We start from the raw sequence: 15,091 nt of genomic DNA, 5'->3' as shown, positions 1-15,091 counted from the left end.
CATCCCCCCTTCCCTATGGCCCCTGGCAACCTATATTCTGCTTTCTATCTCTATGAATTGATCAATTCTAAGTGCTCTATGTAAGTGGAATTGTACAAAATGTGTCCTTTTGTGTCTGGCTTATTTCACTCAGTATAACGCCTTCAAGGTTCATCCATGTTTAACGGGTATATATCAGAACTGTATTCCATTTTGTGGCCATTGGATGGATAGACCACATTGTGTTTATATATGCCGCGGGTGATGGATAACTAGCGGTTCCCATCTTTTGGCTATTATGAATAATACTGCTATGGACATGGGTGTACAAGTATCTGTTCAAGTCTCTGCTTTCAATTCATTTAGGTATATACCTAGAAGTAGAATTGCTGGATCATGTGATTATTGTATGTTTAAATTTTCAAGGAACTACTAACATGCTTTCCACACTGGCCACACCATTTTACATTCTCACCAGCAATGCACAACATTTCCAAGTTCTCCAGACACTGGTGGTTTCCTAGGAGCTTTGTTATTATTGTTGTTGTAAGCACAGCCATCCTAATGAGTATGAAGTGGTAGCTCATTGTGGTTTTATGTGCACTTCCCTATGATTAGTGGTGTTGCACACATTTTAGTGTATTTATTGGCCCTTTATATATATCTCCTTTGGAGAAATCTCTGTTCAAGTCCTTTGCTCATTTTTGAGTTGAATTGTTTGTTTGAGTTTTTATTTTTTTGCTGTTGTTGTTTGCTTTGAATATATAAGTTTTGTGGAGCAGGGGCTATAGAATTGGAGTTAAATGTAACCAATAAAATTTTAGATTTATTTGATTTTATGTTTAGTAAAACACAGCTCTGCCTTGCTCAAGTGTGAGACTGGGGAAGTATTTTAAAAATCTTACTGGTGTTCTGTATTTTCTTGTATTTCTTGAATAAGCTGCTCATCCACATTTCTCCATGGCCAAAGGTAATAAAACTCAAAGCAGATGTGGGAATGCCAAGCTAAATAAAGACCCAGAAAACCACCAGGAAACAATCTGAGGATATAAATCATACATTGTGAAAGCCATTGGATTAGAAACACATTACCCTTGTCTGATTTGCTAACACCCACATGTTCCAAGTAAGCTTCAAGTGTGATTTACATCCCGACATTTAAGGAAGTGGGAAAAGGGTGATCCAGCCCGGCCTTGATGAATGCCTTTCTCTTTGTAACTCCAGCCCCGGAGAACAATGAGATAGGTGTCTCCAAACATGTAAATGGGGGATCTGGGCCAAGGAGCACCTATGTCCATCAGTTTAAGGGTTTCTCCCAGCCCTGACTTGATCCTGGATAGTCCCCTAAAACAAGGAGCTAGCTGCTTTCTCTTGGACCTAGTCCAGGACTGGAGGTCAGAATTCCTGTCTTCAGCTCCTATAGCCCCTCTGTTCCTGGGGTGAACTTGGGCTTTCCTTCCTGCAAAATGGGGAAATGAATTGCAGTTCTCGGGTTGTAATATGGTTAATATGAATCAAAGCATGTTCTGCACACAATCTGACAGGAAATACAGTTTGAGATATGTTAGAGGAAAAGAAAAAAGAGTGCAGAACAAGGCAAAAACGGCTACAGCAGCAAAGCACGCATACGTAGGAAACAAACAGCAGTGTTGCCCAGCGCCAAAAGCAGATGCTACCTAACAGTTGGAAATTTTCTTTGTTGTGCTTTCCTATAGATTTGAAGGCCCCTCTCCCAAGGCACAGAACCCCTTCTGTGCTCCCCCACCTCACCCTAGCATGCAAAAGGCACTCTCCCCTCCCCACATTCTGCTTGTCCCCTGGTCCTTTGAATTACCAGGCAGTCCTGCCCCACAAGCGCTAATCCCTCTGGTTTCTTTCCGAAGGAGATTTAGCTGCATTCACAAATTCAGAGTTAAATCCCTCATATCTCCTAATCCAAGTGAACAGCGGGTAGTGGATACTAGTGGCAAGGAAAGAAGTCATCACTTTGTTGGGTATTTCCCTGAATAATAAGTGAACTGCTTATGACATTTCTGGGGTCATCGGAAACTCCAGTCACCAAGCCCCTTCCACCCCCTTGCTATTAGGACAGGCTGTCTACAGTTTGAAACGTGGGTAAAGTAGTGCCTATCCTAACGCTACATGAAAGTTCTATGAAGAGTGACATCAGACCAGGGCCAGGGTATAAGGACAGCAAGTGAATTAAGTGTTCATTTATTAGTGTGTGGCCTTAAGCAAGTTGTAAAGCATCTCTGAGTCTTGGTTTCCTCCTCTGTGAAATGGGGCTAAGGGTTTACCAAAAATCTCCTGTTGGGATTAAATAGGATAGCATAAAAAACAATGGATGGATGGATGAATGAATGAATGAATGAATGGGACAGCATATGACAGGGTCTCCGGCATATCACAGGTTCTCAAAAATGTTAGTTCTTCAGTTCTTAACCCAACATGAAAGAAAATCATCAGCTTATTTCTTTGGGCTTAAAATAAAAAGCCTTATTATGATATTTTTGGGAGAGGTCAGGAATAGGAGGGAAAAAAGAAAATTTCCCCCACGACTATACTGGTATCCTTCTTGGGCACAGGGCCATTATTGAAAAGTCACTTACAGAAATGGTTGCACTGTGGCCTCAGCAGGAAGGGGGGTGTGCTCGGCCTGAGCCAGGCTGCCTGAGTGTCTGAGCACAAAGCGCTTCAGACCATGCTGAGCCCTTGATGATTGGTATGAACTCAGCCCGCCCTGGCTGCATCACCGCTCAGCACAAATCCCTGCTGTATTTTCAATGGAACGAGCCGCTCCAGTGGCACTGAAGAGAGGGGGGAAAAGGCCTTTCCTTGCAAGCAGGTTTGCTCTGCAAACACCACTGAACATGTTTTTAAAATTCATTTTAGGTTTGCCTCTCAGGGTCCTTGATGCTGCTCACGGAGGGAAGGTAGACAAAGCTCATTTGTCTGTGTGCCCCTGTGGCCAAGGGTGGTCCAAGTGACAGCTGTTAGCTCTGAAGCATGATGGGCCCTAGGCAGAAGGAAGACCTAATTAATCAATGCATTGATTGAGCACCTACTGTGAGCCAGGCACTGTGCTAGACACAGTGGGGTATAGAAGACAAGGCACAATCTTGCCTTCTGGTGTCTTAAATTCTAGCCAATTGTGATAATGCATAAGTATGTGAAAAGCTAAATAGCAATACAAGACATAAATAATAATTCAATTCAATAATATAGGACATGTCACACAATGATTAATTACCAAGTGAAAGGCACAGACATTATATACTATGGGAAAAAAAATCAGTGTGTATTTACTGACCGCCTTTTGCAGCTCTGATCACAAAACAAGCAAGATATTTCAATGGACCTCTGCCTCAGCCCTCTCCTCTAATGCTCTGTTGAAGTTCTCGGCAGGTGAATAAGTGCCGGCAAATGGCATAAATGTCCTTATCAGAATCCTTAGCCCTTCGATTCCAGATGCTATAGAGACCTTGGTGCTCAGGTCCCTAAACAGAAGAAGACAGGAAATGCTATCACCCCAACCAGAGGCTGTCACCCACAGCTTCTGATGTGTATCTCCCTTGAAGCAGTTGTCACATGGCCCTGCAACTTCATGCATCTGTCTCCCTCACAAGAGCACAACCCATCCAAAAACAAGGGCTTGCTTTACCTCCTTTTGTAGCTTCCTTTTTGTCATTGCTTACTATGATGACTGACACACAGCAACAACTCCCCAAAATGGTTGACTGAATGTTTATAGCATGCTATTGAACTTAACGCATGACCACTGCCAAACATATCTGGCATCTATAGCAGAACTCTTTGAAGTGGATAATGCCTTACTGGAAAGAATGGTTCCTTGTCAAAAAGCCGATACTTGTAATAAATGTATAGATTGGGTGGTTCGGTGGCAGCACTCATATTTCCTCTTTCCCTTAGAAAACTTGTTGGTGGGGGGAGGACTTGCTCAATTATATCTTCCCTGAGGCAGGCCCAGAGCAAACAGGTTACTTGTACCCCACCGGTAATGACAGTGTGCTGGACCTCCTTCAAGTTGGGTGGAAGATATGGACAGTATCCAAGAGAATAAGACACAGTGGCTGGCACCCCTGAAATTTCCCAAACCTACCATATGAGTGTTGCTCAACCCCGATGGCAAATCAGAAAAGCAGATGCAGAGTGGAAGGTGAATCAGTGGCACATGAGTGGACAGTAGCGACAATTAACAATTACTTGTGGGACATTCACTAAATTTTCTCAGCTTCACCAGTCTATCAGAGAGCACCTGTGCATAGAGTTCTGATCCCAGAATATAGCAAAGTAATTCATAAGTATTTGGTAAAGAAACAGATTCATGGGTGAAACTTTTAATGTTTTTCAACATTTTTATAGAAAAGTCATCAAACTTACAGAAAAGATGAAATAATTTTGCAGTGAGTACCCATGCAGCCATCACTAGACTCTACAATTAGCATATTACCCAATTTTCTTTGTCAGAAATATATTTCTCTGTCTGCAATTCATCTATCAATATGACACTTCTGATTGTATAAATTGTATATTCCACTTACAGCAACGAAACGTATACGTGTGGAATGATTACTCAATGTTTTACAAAGCAGTGCTAAATAGTGATACAGGTATGTATCTGGTCGGAGTTGAGAAGATGATCTTCCCATGAGGAATAAGATATTTAGAGACCATTTCATGTAGGGATGTTGGACTTCAGCTGGGTTTGGAAGAATGTGTAAGATCCGGACAGGAGAAGGAAAGAGCATGGTCTTTAGTAAGGTGAGATCCCAAAGACGAGGTGGGAAGCGTTGTCCTGGCCAGTCAGTACTACACCATCCCTTTCCTCCTGCCTGATGTTCTGGTGCCATCATCATCCTTATCATCATCATGCTTAGGACAAAAGCTCAATATGAATACCACGGGGGACTCAGACCCTAAGCTAGCTGTGTATCTTTCTTATTGAGTGATGCATAGTGGGTTTCAAGAGATTGGTCCAGAAGGGTAAGCCTTTTTAGCCTAGAATATTAAAAAAAAATGAATGGGTATGTGTGGGAGGTTGGAACTTGAGGAAACAGTTGGGAAGTAGCTGGGGGATTTTGCTACTCCATTCTGAAGGTAACTAGTGAAGGCCTGAGAGCTTGCCTGTCTGCCTCCAGAGCAGGGAAAGTAACAGAGGCCTGCTAGAGGGGAACAAGTGGGCCTCGGGGAGAGCCGCCACCTTGCAATGGTCAAAATGCAGTAGGCTCAGCACTGGTGGAGACAGCTCAAGGAGGGATCAGGAGCCAACAGACCCGCTGAATACCAGACTTCCACTCAGTGCCATCTTGTGAAGAAGCTTCTGAAGATCAGCTTTAAAAGGCTTTCACTACTTAGGTCCTTCCTGGGACATTTGCTGGGGTAGTGGGGTTCAGAACGCAATGCTGGCTTGAGCTTAATGGTCAGATAGAGAAGGTGCAGAGCAATTACTGAGTATGTCTGCACAATTTTGAAAACTATAGTTACCTATGCCCTGGCAGGAGAGGGCTTGGCTGCCTGCATATGGGACACTCTCTTGCCCTTGTTTCTTTCTCTCTCCACTGTCTCCCAGAACCACCCTCTCCTTTCCACTGCATAGTTTCTACTGTCTGTGAATTGTCTTACAAAACATGGACGTGGTCTGTTCGTTTGGGGCTCCTTGGTGAAGGAATGCTTCGCCTTCCCTCTGCAGCTGTCCCCCTGTGCTGCGCTGATTGGAGCAGAACCAGGGCCTGGTGTTCACAGAACAAAAGATACCTGTCCTCTGAATGGTCCAGCCATGCAGGGCCAGGAGGAATTCATGCAAGTGCAGTGAGCGGATAAGCCCATTCATTCAGTGACGCGGCCTCTGTGTACTTTGTCAGCAAGATGGAGAACACTCACTATTTTCTCTGGCTTTTAGGATTTCCATATTTATTGCTTGTTTGCTACCACTAGGGAGAAGAGAAGGGGAGAAAACAACAACTTTCTCCATTTGAAATTTTAAACATGAACACGTGAGGCTTCCCCTCCCTCCCTCACCCCCTGCAGTTCCAGCAATGCATAGAGCCATAGAATGTTAGAGCTGGAAGCACTTGGGGAATCTGAACGGTGGTGCTTCATTTTATATATAAGGAAACCACAGGCAAGGGATCAAGGGATCTGGTCAACGCCAAGTACCTAGTTAGTGGTAGCCCTGAGAGTAGCATTTATGTCTGCAGAATCTTACAGTTAATTTGCTGTCACTATATCATGCAGGCCCTATTTCTATTCAAGTCAAAAATCCTACTTGGGGCTCCTGGGTATCTCAGTCGGATGAGTGTCTGGCTTCATGTCAGGTCGTGCTTTCACTGTTCATGGGTTCGAGCCCCACATCGGGCTCACTGCCGTCAGCGCAGAGCCTACTCTGGATCCTCTGTCCCTCTTTCTCTCTCTTCCCTTCCCTGCCCAAATTCTCTGAAAAATGAGTAGATATTTATTAATAAATCCTACTCTGCATAGGAGTTACTGCTATGTGTAAAGTACGTGCAAGAGGCTTGCACGTTAGCTTGGACATTGTCCACACTGCTGCAGTTGCTGAAGTGCCAGAGTCACAGAGCAGGTGAGGCAGAGCCGGATCAGTGGGAGAGGTGATCTCTGCCCTGCAGGAGTGTGCCATCAAGCAGAAGTGATGACACAGAATAGATAGGATGCAATAAGAAATGATGTATGTTAAAGGCTAAAACACTGAGGGCCTGGCATGCAGTATATACTAGATGCTTCTTAAAGGACAAGAAGGTGTTATTCTGGGTTAAGGGGCCCTGGAAGGCTGTGGCGACAGGAACACTAAAGTTACCTTCTGAAAGAGTTTCGTCTGAGAGCGATTTGGGGAAAGGCATTTCCAGCAAAAGGCAGAACCTGAAATAGGATGTGTTCAGGGAATGGCATATAGACCAGCTGCTTGGGGATGATTGCCTTTGAAGAGACAGTGCAAAGTGGGACTGGAAAGTGGGGTCAGTCCTTCATAGGATGGAGATTTACTGAGGGCCTGCCACACGTTGGCACTTGGTAGGCCTGTGATTCTGCAGCTAAGAAGACAGAGAGGGTGAAGATGGGAGGCACGCACCCGCACACACATTATGATGTAACAGCAATTGCCTGGGAGCCTAATTTGACAGAGGCCATACGAGGTAAGACTTGAATGACAAGGAGAAGCCAGCCGTGGGAAAATCAGAGTGCCGGAACCCTGCAGGCACAGGATAGGCAAGTGGAAAGCTTTGAGGCAAGAACAAACTTGGCAGACTTGAGAAAGAAAAAAATAAAAGGCCCGTGTGAAATGAATTTGGGGGGAATCTACCAATGGGAGAGGAGTTTGGGCAGTTGAGCAGAGGTTAGATTTTGTAGAACCTTCTAGTCCATGTCCGGAAGATTGAATTTCATTCTAAGTACGATGAGAACAGAGTCCAACCTCCTTTCCTGCATTATCTGGCCTTGGCCTGTGTCTCCGTGGGAACAACTCATCTTGGTTTGCCCAAGACTTTCCAGTTTTAGTACTGAAAGACCAGAATCCTGTGAACACCCTCTGTCCCCAGCAAGTGAGGGTCAGTCACCTTACCTCCCACTCTCATTCTTGCGAATGACAGTCTTGTTGAAATTGTTTGGGGCTATGTTGTGGAGTCGATCTTAAATCTCTCGCTGATTCATTAGAAAATAGATGACCAGTACAAATTTAGAGGAATGGGAATAACATAGTTAAAGTTATTTAAACATTTGTAAGATATTGACAACCTCTAGGGTCATTCAATTTACATAAAGATCAAATCTTTATGAAATCTGGGGATTCATTTGGATGTGGAAAAGGTAATGGGCCAATAGACATGCCTCCCTTGGGAATAAAAAAAGGTCACCTCCATCCAGATGTTCCTGTCAACACCCTCTCTTGCAGAATTGATAGGATGCTTTAGTCTTCATTCTTTAAGGCTTGAAGGTATCAACTCAGAATATCTCCATAGTAAGCAAAACTTAGAGGAACAGACCTTCACGTGACCGTCCCAGATGAGTCTGTACAGGTATCTAGGATTATAGAAAGCTAGTTGTGGGAAAAATAATAGTAGCCACTATGCTCCCCACCTCTGGAATTGTATTTTCTAGCTTCTCATTAGTTAGAATGAAGCCAGAATAGGACCTTGCTCCTTTAAGAATCTTTACCAACATAATGGGATTTGTGATCTCACAATCACATAAATCACTGCCAGCCCCCTTAAGTCAATTCATATTTCTGTAGTTCGTTAGTGGCTCGGGAGGAAATTGCATTTATTATAATTGCCTCTAATTGCACCAGATTAGTGATTACAATTATTGATGGCAGCTGATTATTCATTAGGCATCAAATCAATCCCCATGCTTCCTCGTTACTCGAAACAGTAACTCTGATGAGGAGAGGTCTAAAGGAGGCCACGGCCACCCTCTTCCCTGCATGGCAGGGCAACATCCCAGTGCTCCCTCTAAACAAGCACCTAAAAACAATTTCGGACTTAAAGTGACAGAGAAGCATCCCTCTCCTTCACCACCCAATGCCTACTGCCAATCCCAGCACTGACTGACAAAACCATGGATCTGTTCAACATCACCAAAGCTTATTTGGAGGCCCCAGAATGCTCCAGAATCAATGCTCTTCCAGAATGTCCCTCTTGATCATATAATGGAAAACACCACAGTTCTCTGGGCCAACTTTTCTGGAATATATACAACCTAGAATGCAAAGAAAGGATAGACCTTAGAGCTGTAGGGACTTGGCTTTGAATTCTTGCTGAACCCTTTGGGCTACTTAAAGTCAGGCAAAACACTGACCCTGTCTGATATGAAGAATCAATGGTAGATTATAGTTAACAAGTGATGAGATCTTCTGATCTTCTCTTGTTCACAATTGGGCTTGGTAACCTAGAACAGTGCTAGCAGGAAGCAAAGCCCCATAAACATCTAAGGAGTAAATACATGGCTATAATAATTTCAGTGGTGGAGGCTGAAATTGATACCATATTTACAGACCTTGTTTTGTACCAGGTAGAGTAGCTGCTCGAGAAATGTCACACCCTCCCCACTTCAACTCTACTTCCTCTACCCTTTAACGTTTAAATTATCCTCAAATGTTTCATTCTTTGTCTCTTTAAGCACTGGATCCATTTTAACTGTAAATTCATCGACCATGTATTTTCTTGTCAGTGAACACCAGTGTATTTTTAATAGAGGAGCAGCTTCCAGAAGACCTTTGCATGGTAGTTTTTGTTCTTTGGTTCATTCATTAATACCTATCGCATGCCAGGCACTGGATCTAGAGGAATTGGGGGATAAATAAAACATAGGTATTGACCTTGGACAGCTCATAACCAAATGGGAAAGACTGTTCACTCTGTATCTATGCTTGTTTGCATTCAAGAAATGTACAAGGTCTAATAAGCCCACAGAGGATGGAGAAACCCAGCTCAGCTTGGAGGGTCAAGAGGGCCTCATAAAGGTGGCATTTGAGATGGGCCTTGCAACTGTATGAATTTCTTCAAATGCCTAATGGAGTGGCTAGATTTGCAATAGAGCAAGTAGTACCTGAAAAGACAGAAAGGCAGAAAGAAGCACCTTTTCAGAGCAGCACGGTGCACTTCTAGCTGTTTGATACTTGATCACCATGGCAATGTTAAATGCTGCTTGCCAGATACTCCTATGGCCTCAAACCTCCATGACCAAGGGGCCTTCCACAGCAGTTGGGATCTCAGAAATGTGGAGTTGCTTGAGGGTTTTTATCCTGTGGACTTCTTCGAGACCATAGGTGCCTTTGATGACACAAAATCATAAGCCATCCTTTCCCCAAATTTCCAGGTCACCCAGATTCAGTGCTCTCCTTCATCAGCTTTCCTAGTTTTCACAATCCCCATAGTCCCACTCATGATTCAGTTTAAAGGGCATAAGTGTCCCAGAGAGCAAAGACATTCAGACAGCCATTGCCTTCTCAGTCACAGAAACCTCTGCACACACCAGAGAAAGAAGGAAGAGCCTATAGAGAGGAGGCATGTGGCATTGTTCCGGCTCAGGTCCTTGTCAACGTGGGAGCTGCTGCTACTTTCCTTGCTTGCTCAGACACTTGAGCCCTGCAGTAGATCTGACCTATACCCGGGTCCTCTGAAGGAGTAAAGAGTGATGCCCAAAACAATCCAAAATATGGAGCCTATTGCCTGGAGGACATGGCCCCAGCACCCTATCTCTTGCAGGCCTTGGCTTCATATTTGCCAATCACTCTGCCTCTTTCAGGGGAGCCGAGGGGGAGCATGTGACTTTTCTGGGCAGAATGAATTTATCTCCTACCTTGGGTCTCTTGAGCCAATTGAGACTTGACCATTTTGTCTTGAGGGCTCCCTCTCCATCCCAGGCTGTTTATCTTTGTGGGAGGAAATTAACACTCTTCTCTAGCTGACATTAAATTCCCCTCCTGTTTGAAAGCTGGTCTTTTAGGGGGAAGAAATACATAAGTATAGTGTCACTTTCAGAGAAGGCGGAGAATTCTAGTACTGTATGAAAGATCACAACCCCAAACGATGCTTTCTTTTTCTTGGCAACTGCACCCAATCCCAACTGTTTTCCCAAAATTTACCAGAGGGCAGAGTCTTTCTTGAAGGATAATAGGAGAGGAGTCCACTGACTCAGAAAGGAAATTATGTTCTGTGATTTTCTGATGGTGGAGGAAGCTGCTGTGGCCAGGGCTAGAGGGAAGTTCTGCCTGGTCACAGAACCATATCAGTGTGCCTGGGCTGCTTTGGGAAGCAATCTAGAGCCTGCTAGCAGCAACCACACAAGCTAAGGAGAGGCTCTGCCTCTCTCCGCTCTGGCAGAGCTCCCCTAACTCTAAAGTTCCAGAGAGGTATAGGCTGGAGCACCCGTCTCCATGCTCCTGCCTGGTCCTCCCTCAGCCAGTGCCTGTGGTCCTGCATCATCCCGGTAACAGTTGGTAAATGAGTCCCAGTCTAGCTGCTTATGCAGGATGGTTGTGCAGTAAGAGCCTTCATCCTTATGGCAGGCACATTAATGCCAAGTTTGCTCATCCTAATTAATAACAGTCAGTAAACACCAAAGAGAGCTAATGATGATTACAGGCCACAGCTCCTGCGTGTTAGCAAACACACCAGGCAGGTGGCCTCTCCTCCCTTCCCAGGAAAGAGACTGGGTCTGTTTCTTGCAGAGATGCTATCCTTCTTCAAAGTCCCTTCCCCAACAATCAATACATCTTGGGTGACCTATTTCACCCCAATTCCTGGCAAATAAGAGAAGGACAAGATCTTTGGAGCCCAGTTGCGTGGAAAGGATCTGGCTTCCAGAACAGAGGTCTCAGGAGCAGGCCCTTGGGTGCCTGGGGACTCTGAGACAGCTTTCCCCATCACGGGGGATAAAGCAAAGTTTTCTTTTTGTTTCCTTTATTTTGAAAATATTTTTACCAATTTCCAAATTATTGCAATTTGCTTTAAAAAATTTAAGTACTACAGAAGTATGTGAAAAAGAAAGGGAGAGCCTCCCTTAGTGCTACTCCAGAGGTAGGATTGAATCACTGGCTGGCGTGTCCACTTTTCTAAGTTTCCCCCATCTCCTCTTCCTTACAAGTTCCGGCCTCGATATGATTCTCTTCTATTGCTGGTGCATACAAGGCTTCTTTCCACTACTGAATTATTCCTGTTGTGTACCTTCACTTGTTGTTCTGCAAGCTTTTACCCATCCTCTATCTTTAGACTTTCTCTCCTGACTCAGGGATTCTTCTTATGATTTCCAGCTTGAAGGAGTGGAAAGGAGGAAGGAGTGATACCCCTAGGATACCTCAAGGACACTTCATCTTGGAATGTTTTCTTTTCCAAGTTGCAGGAGTTAGGGCAATGAAATTCAGTTATTCAGGTCTGAATCTAAATTTGAAGAAGGTTTTTCTTCTCAGAATAGGCCCTGACACCATGGTCCTGGGAATGTAAGGAGTTGCAAAGACCACACAGGGTGGGTTTGAAAGACCCTCCTCAGAGAAGCCATCAACTCAAGGTTGTGGGCCTTCTGGCTGGTCCTAGGACTGGATTGTAAAAACTGATCTCTGACCATCTAAGAAGGTAACCAAATGGCAGTGCGCAGGGGCAATCTGAGGAATAGAGCAGGCCCCTGAGGTATCAAAATCTCATCCTAGTTTCATCTGTTACAGCAGACCTCAGTCAAACCCCTCTCAATCTGTCAGTTTTTGTTAACCCTATTTTCCCTTTTGGAGAAATTAATTCACGTGGCTGTAAAGATACTGTTACTTCTATCACCAACACTACAATTCAGACCATACTTTCTTCTTTGATGGGCTGCTCAATTTAGCCCCCCCAGACCTGGTTCTCTGAGGGTTTAAGAATGAAGAGAATAGAAAGAACTATGAAAAATCATGGCAACATTCTAGAATGCTAACAAACAGATCTAGGTAAATAAGTGAGTGTGGTAGAATGGATTATCTTACTGTCTTTTTAAGTGTATGGGATCTTACACCTCTCTTTCTTTCTATCTTTTGTTCTCTCCCTCCCTTCCTTCTCTTTTCTCTTCTTTTCTTTCCTTCTTTTCCTTTCCTTTCCTTTCCTTTCCTTTCTTTTTTTTTATGTCTCCCTTTCTGTGGCCGTTAGTCTTTCCTCTATTTTTTCTCTGATTGACCATGTTTTTTCTCTCATTATTCTCATTCTCTTATATCTCCTTTTGATTACAATAAGGAATCAATGAGTATTTCTCAGTTTGGTTTGGTATATTTCATGTATTCGTTCATTCATCCCCTAATTGATCCCACCAACATTCACAGAGAGCTCTTAGTCTTTATCAGTCTCCTTGCTAGGTGCTCAGAACACAGAAATGCATACATACACCATCTCTGCTCTCGAGCAATACTGAATCAGCAAGGGGAGGAAGACATGAAATCAAAAAAATTATTAAATACATGCAGGAGATGATGGGAGTTTCAAGAAGGTGATGAGCAGATCTATGGGGTCATATCAGGGAAAACTTCATAGAGAAAGTGACATTTGGGCTGAATGTTAAAGTGTGTGGAAGGTATCACTGAGCAGAACACAAGAGGCAGAGGCTGGTGGGAGGATGGATTTGCAGGCAGAGGGTGCTGCCTGAGCAAAAGCTGGGAGGCATGAAGCATCTGAACATTTGAATATCTGAAAGTAATCTAACCTGGCTGGGGATGGTGGTTGAATTTGATGATCAGGGACCTGGCAAGCTACAAACGTCATTTCCACATGGATCGTCAGCTGAGGAGTAAGGAAGGGGACATTTACATTTTACCTAATACCCTGCTGTACTATTTGAATTTTTATATAGTGAACATGCATTACTTTTATTAAAAGGTAACACTAATAATTTATGGCATCATGTGTTGTGTTAAAGCATCAAAGCTCTTTTTTTTTGAGGGCAGGGAGACAGGGCAGGGTTTTAAGCAGGACAATGCTCTTTGAAGCAGGTCTAATGTTCCATGTTTCTTATTCCTTCACTTTAAGACGGATAAATGTGCACTCGTTATATATTTCTTTAACAAACGAAGCCGAGTTGTATTTTACCTCTAAGTAACCCTTGGTTGATTTCATTTTTTTGTTGGTCAGTGACCCTTGATAGGAACAGGGTTCCCCACTGCTGCATTAGCAATTCGACTCTATCCCTGATGATTGTCCCATTTCCCTGCCATCCCATTTATGGACACCTGCCCTTCCTTTTACATTCTGCGCAGCAGGGATTTCTGCTATGGCTGAAAAATTGCCTATCAACTCTGGCCGATGCTCCCGGGAGCCAGCCTGTGCTTCCTGCTCTAGCCAATGCACAAACTGCCCAATTTCTCATTTGGAGCTTTTCCATCCAGCGACACCACGTTCCCCAGGAGAAAGAGAGATCTAGGAGCCTCTGCAGCTGCCTCAGCCACTGGGGGAATGTAAATGGAGCAGCCCAGTAAACCAGGAGGGGCTGGCACCTTGTTGATCTTTATGCAAAGCTGTCCCTTGACCCTTGGAAGCAATGAGAAACCAGTTGACCTCAGGGTTTGTGAGGAAAGTGGGAGGGCCAGATGAAGAACTTTTCTGCCCTTTCCCTGCTTCTCAAGCTATACCTTTCTTCTCCTTTGAATCCCTATTACATGCTTCAGGACCCTCTGGATGTCCCTGGCCCCCTACCTTTGGCGGGCCTCATTCTTGAGGCGGGGCTTTTTCTTCCCTGCCCCTAACCCCTTAGTTCTTTCTCTGGGTTTTGTGCCATGCTACTGTCTTCCATAATGCTTACCCCTCAGCGATCCTGGTCTGTGAGGCTCTGCTCCAACACTCCTCTTCCAAGAAGACTTCCCTAGGATTTTAGTTCTTATTTATGTCCTCACCCTCTCCACTCCCACAGGCTTCACCACATGATTGTACATCTAATTCACATAGATTGGTTGTTCTTGGATTCTGTAGCTCAATTCTATTTCTCTTTTGAGAAGTTCTTGAACGTGAGAGGTCGGATTTACAAATCATTCATTACTCTCAAACCTACGAAGCCTAGCACAGTGCTAGGCAGCAGGTGGCTAGAAGGCATTGGCATAAGGTCACAAACTTGTTTTCAAGATCACACCAAAAAGAACAGGAAATTTGGAAAGAGACAGAGGGGTTCAAACTCAGCCTCTGCTATGTATAAACTGATCTTGGGTAAGTTCATGAATGTAAAGAGGTTTTCTTTCCGTAACTATAAAATAGGAGGAGCAGTAGTTCTCTAGGAATTTTAGTGACTATTAAGTTAGATATGTAAAGTGAGTAGCTAAGTGTTTGAATTTTCCTAGGTAGTTAATAAATCTTAGTTCCCTTCCTTCTTACGTCTTTGCAAGAACTTTTTCCTTTGGTCACAAGCATGCTTTGCCTCTAACACCACCCTACTCTTCTGCACTTTTCTAAGTCAATCCCACTCAGGAAAGAAAATAGCCCCCAGGCAGTATATCCAGGTGATTCCTAGAGGGATGAGTCAGGAGGAAGAAAAAGATGTGGAAAAAAGAAAATAAAAATAACTATATTCTGCCTCCTTAGAAGGGAGGGGTGAGGCTTGATCATTTTCCTTTATATTCATGGTGCTTTTTCCTCCCCAG

This window comes from Hyaena hyaena, unplaced genomic scaffold (genome assembly GCF_003009895.1).
Source record: "Hyaena hyaena isolate Hyena2069 unplaced genomic scaffold, ASM300989v1 scaffold_305, whole genome shotgun sequence".
Classification (NCBI taxonomy): domain Eukaryota; kingdom Metazoa; phylum Chordata; class Mammalia; order Carnivora; family Hyaenidae; genus Hyaena; species Hyaena hyaena.
Note: the sequence above shows the minus strand (reverse complement) of the source record.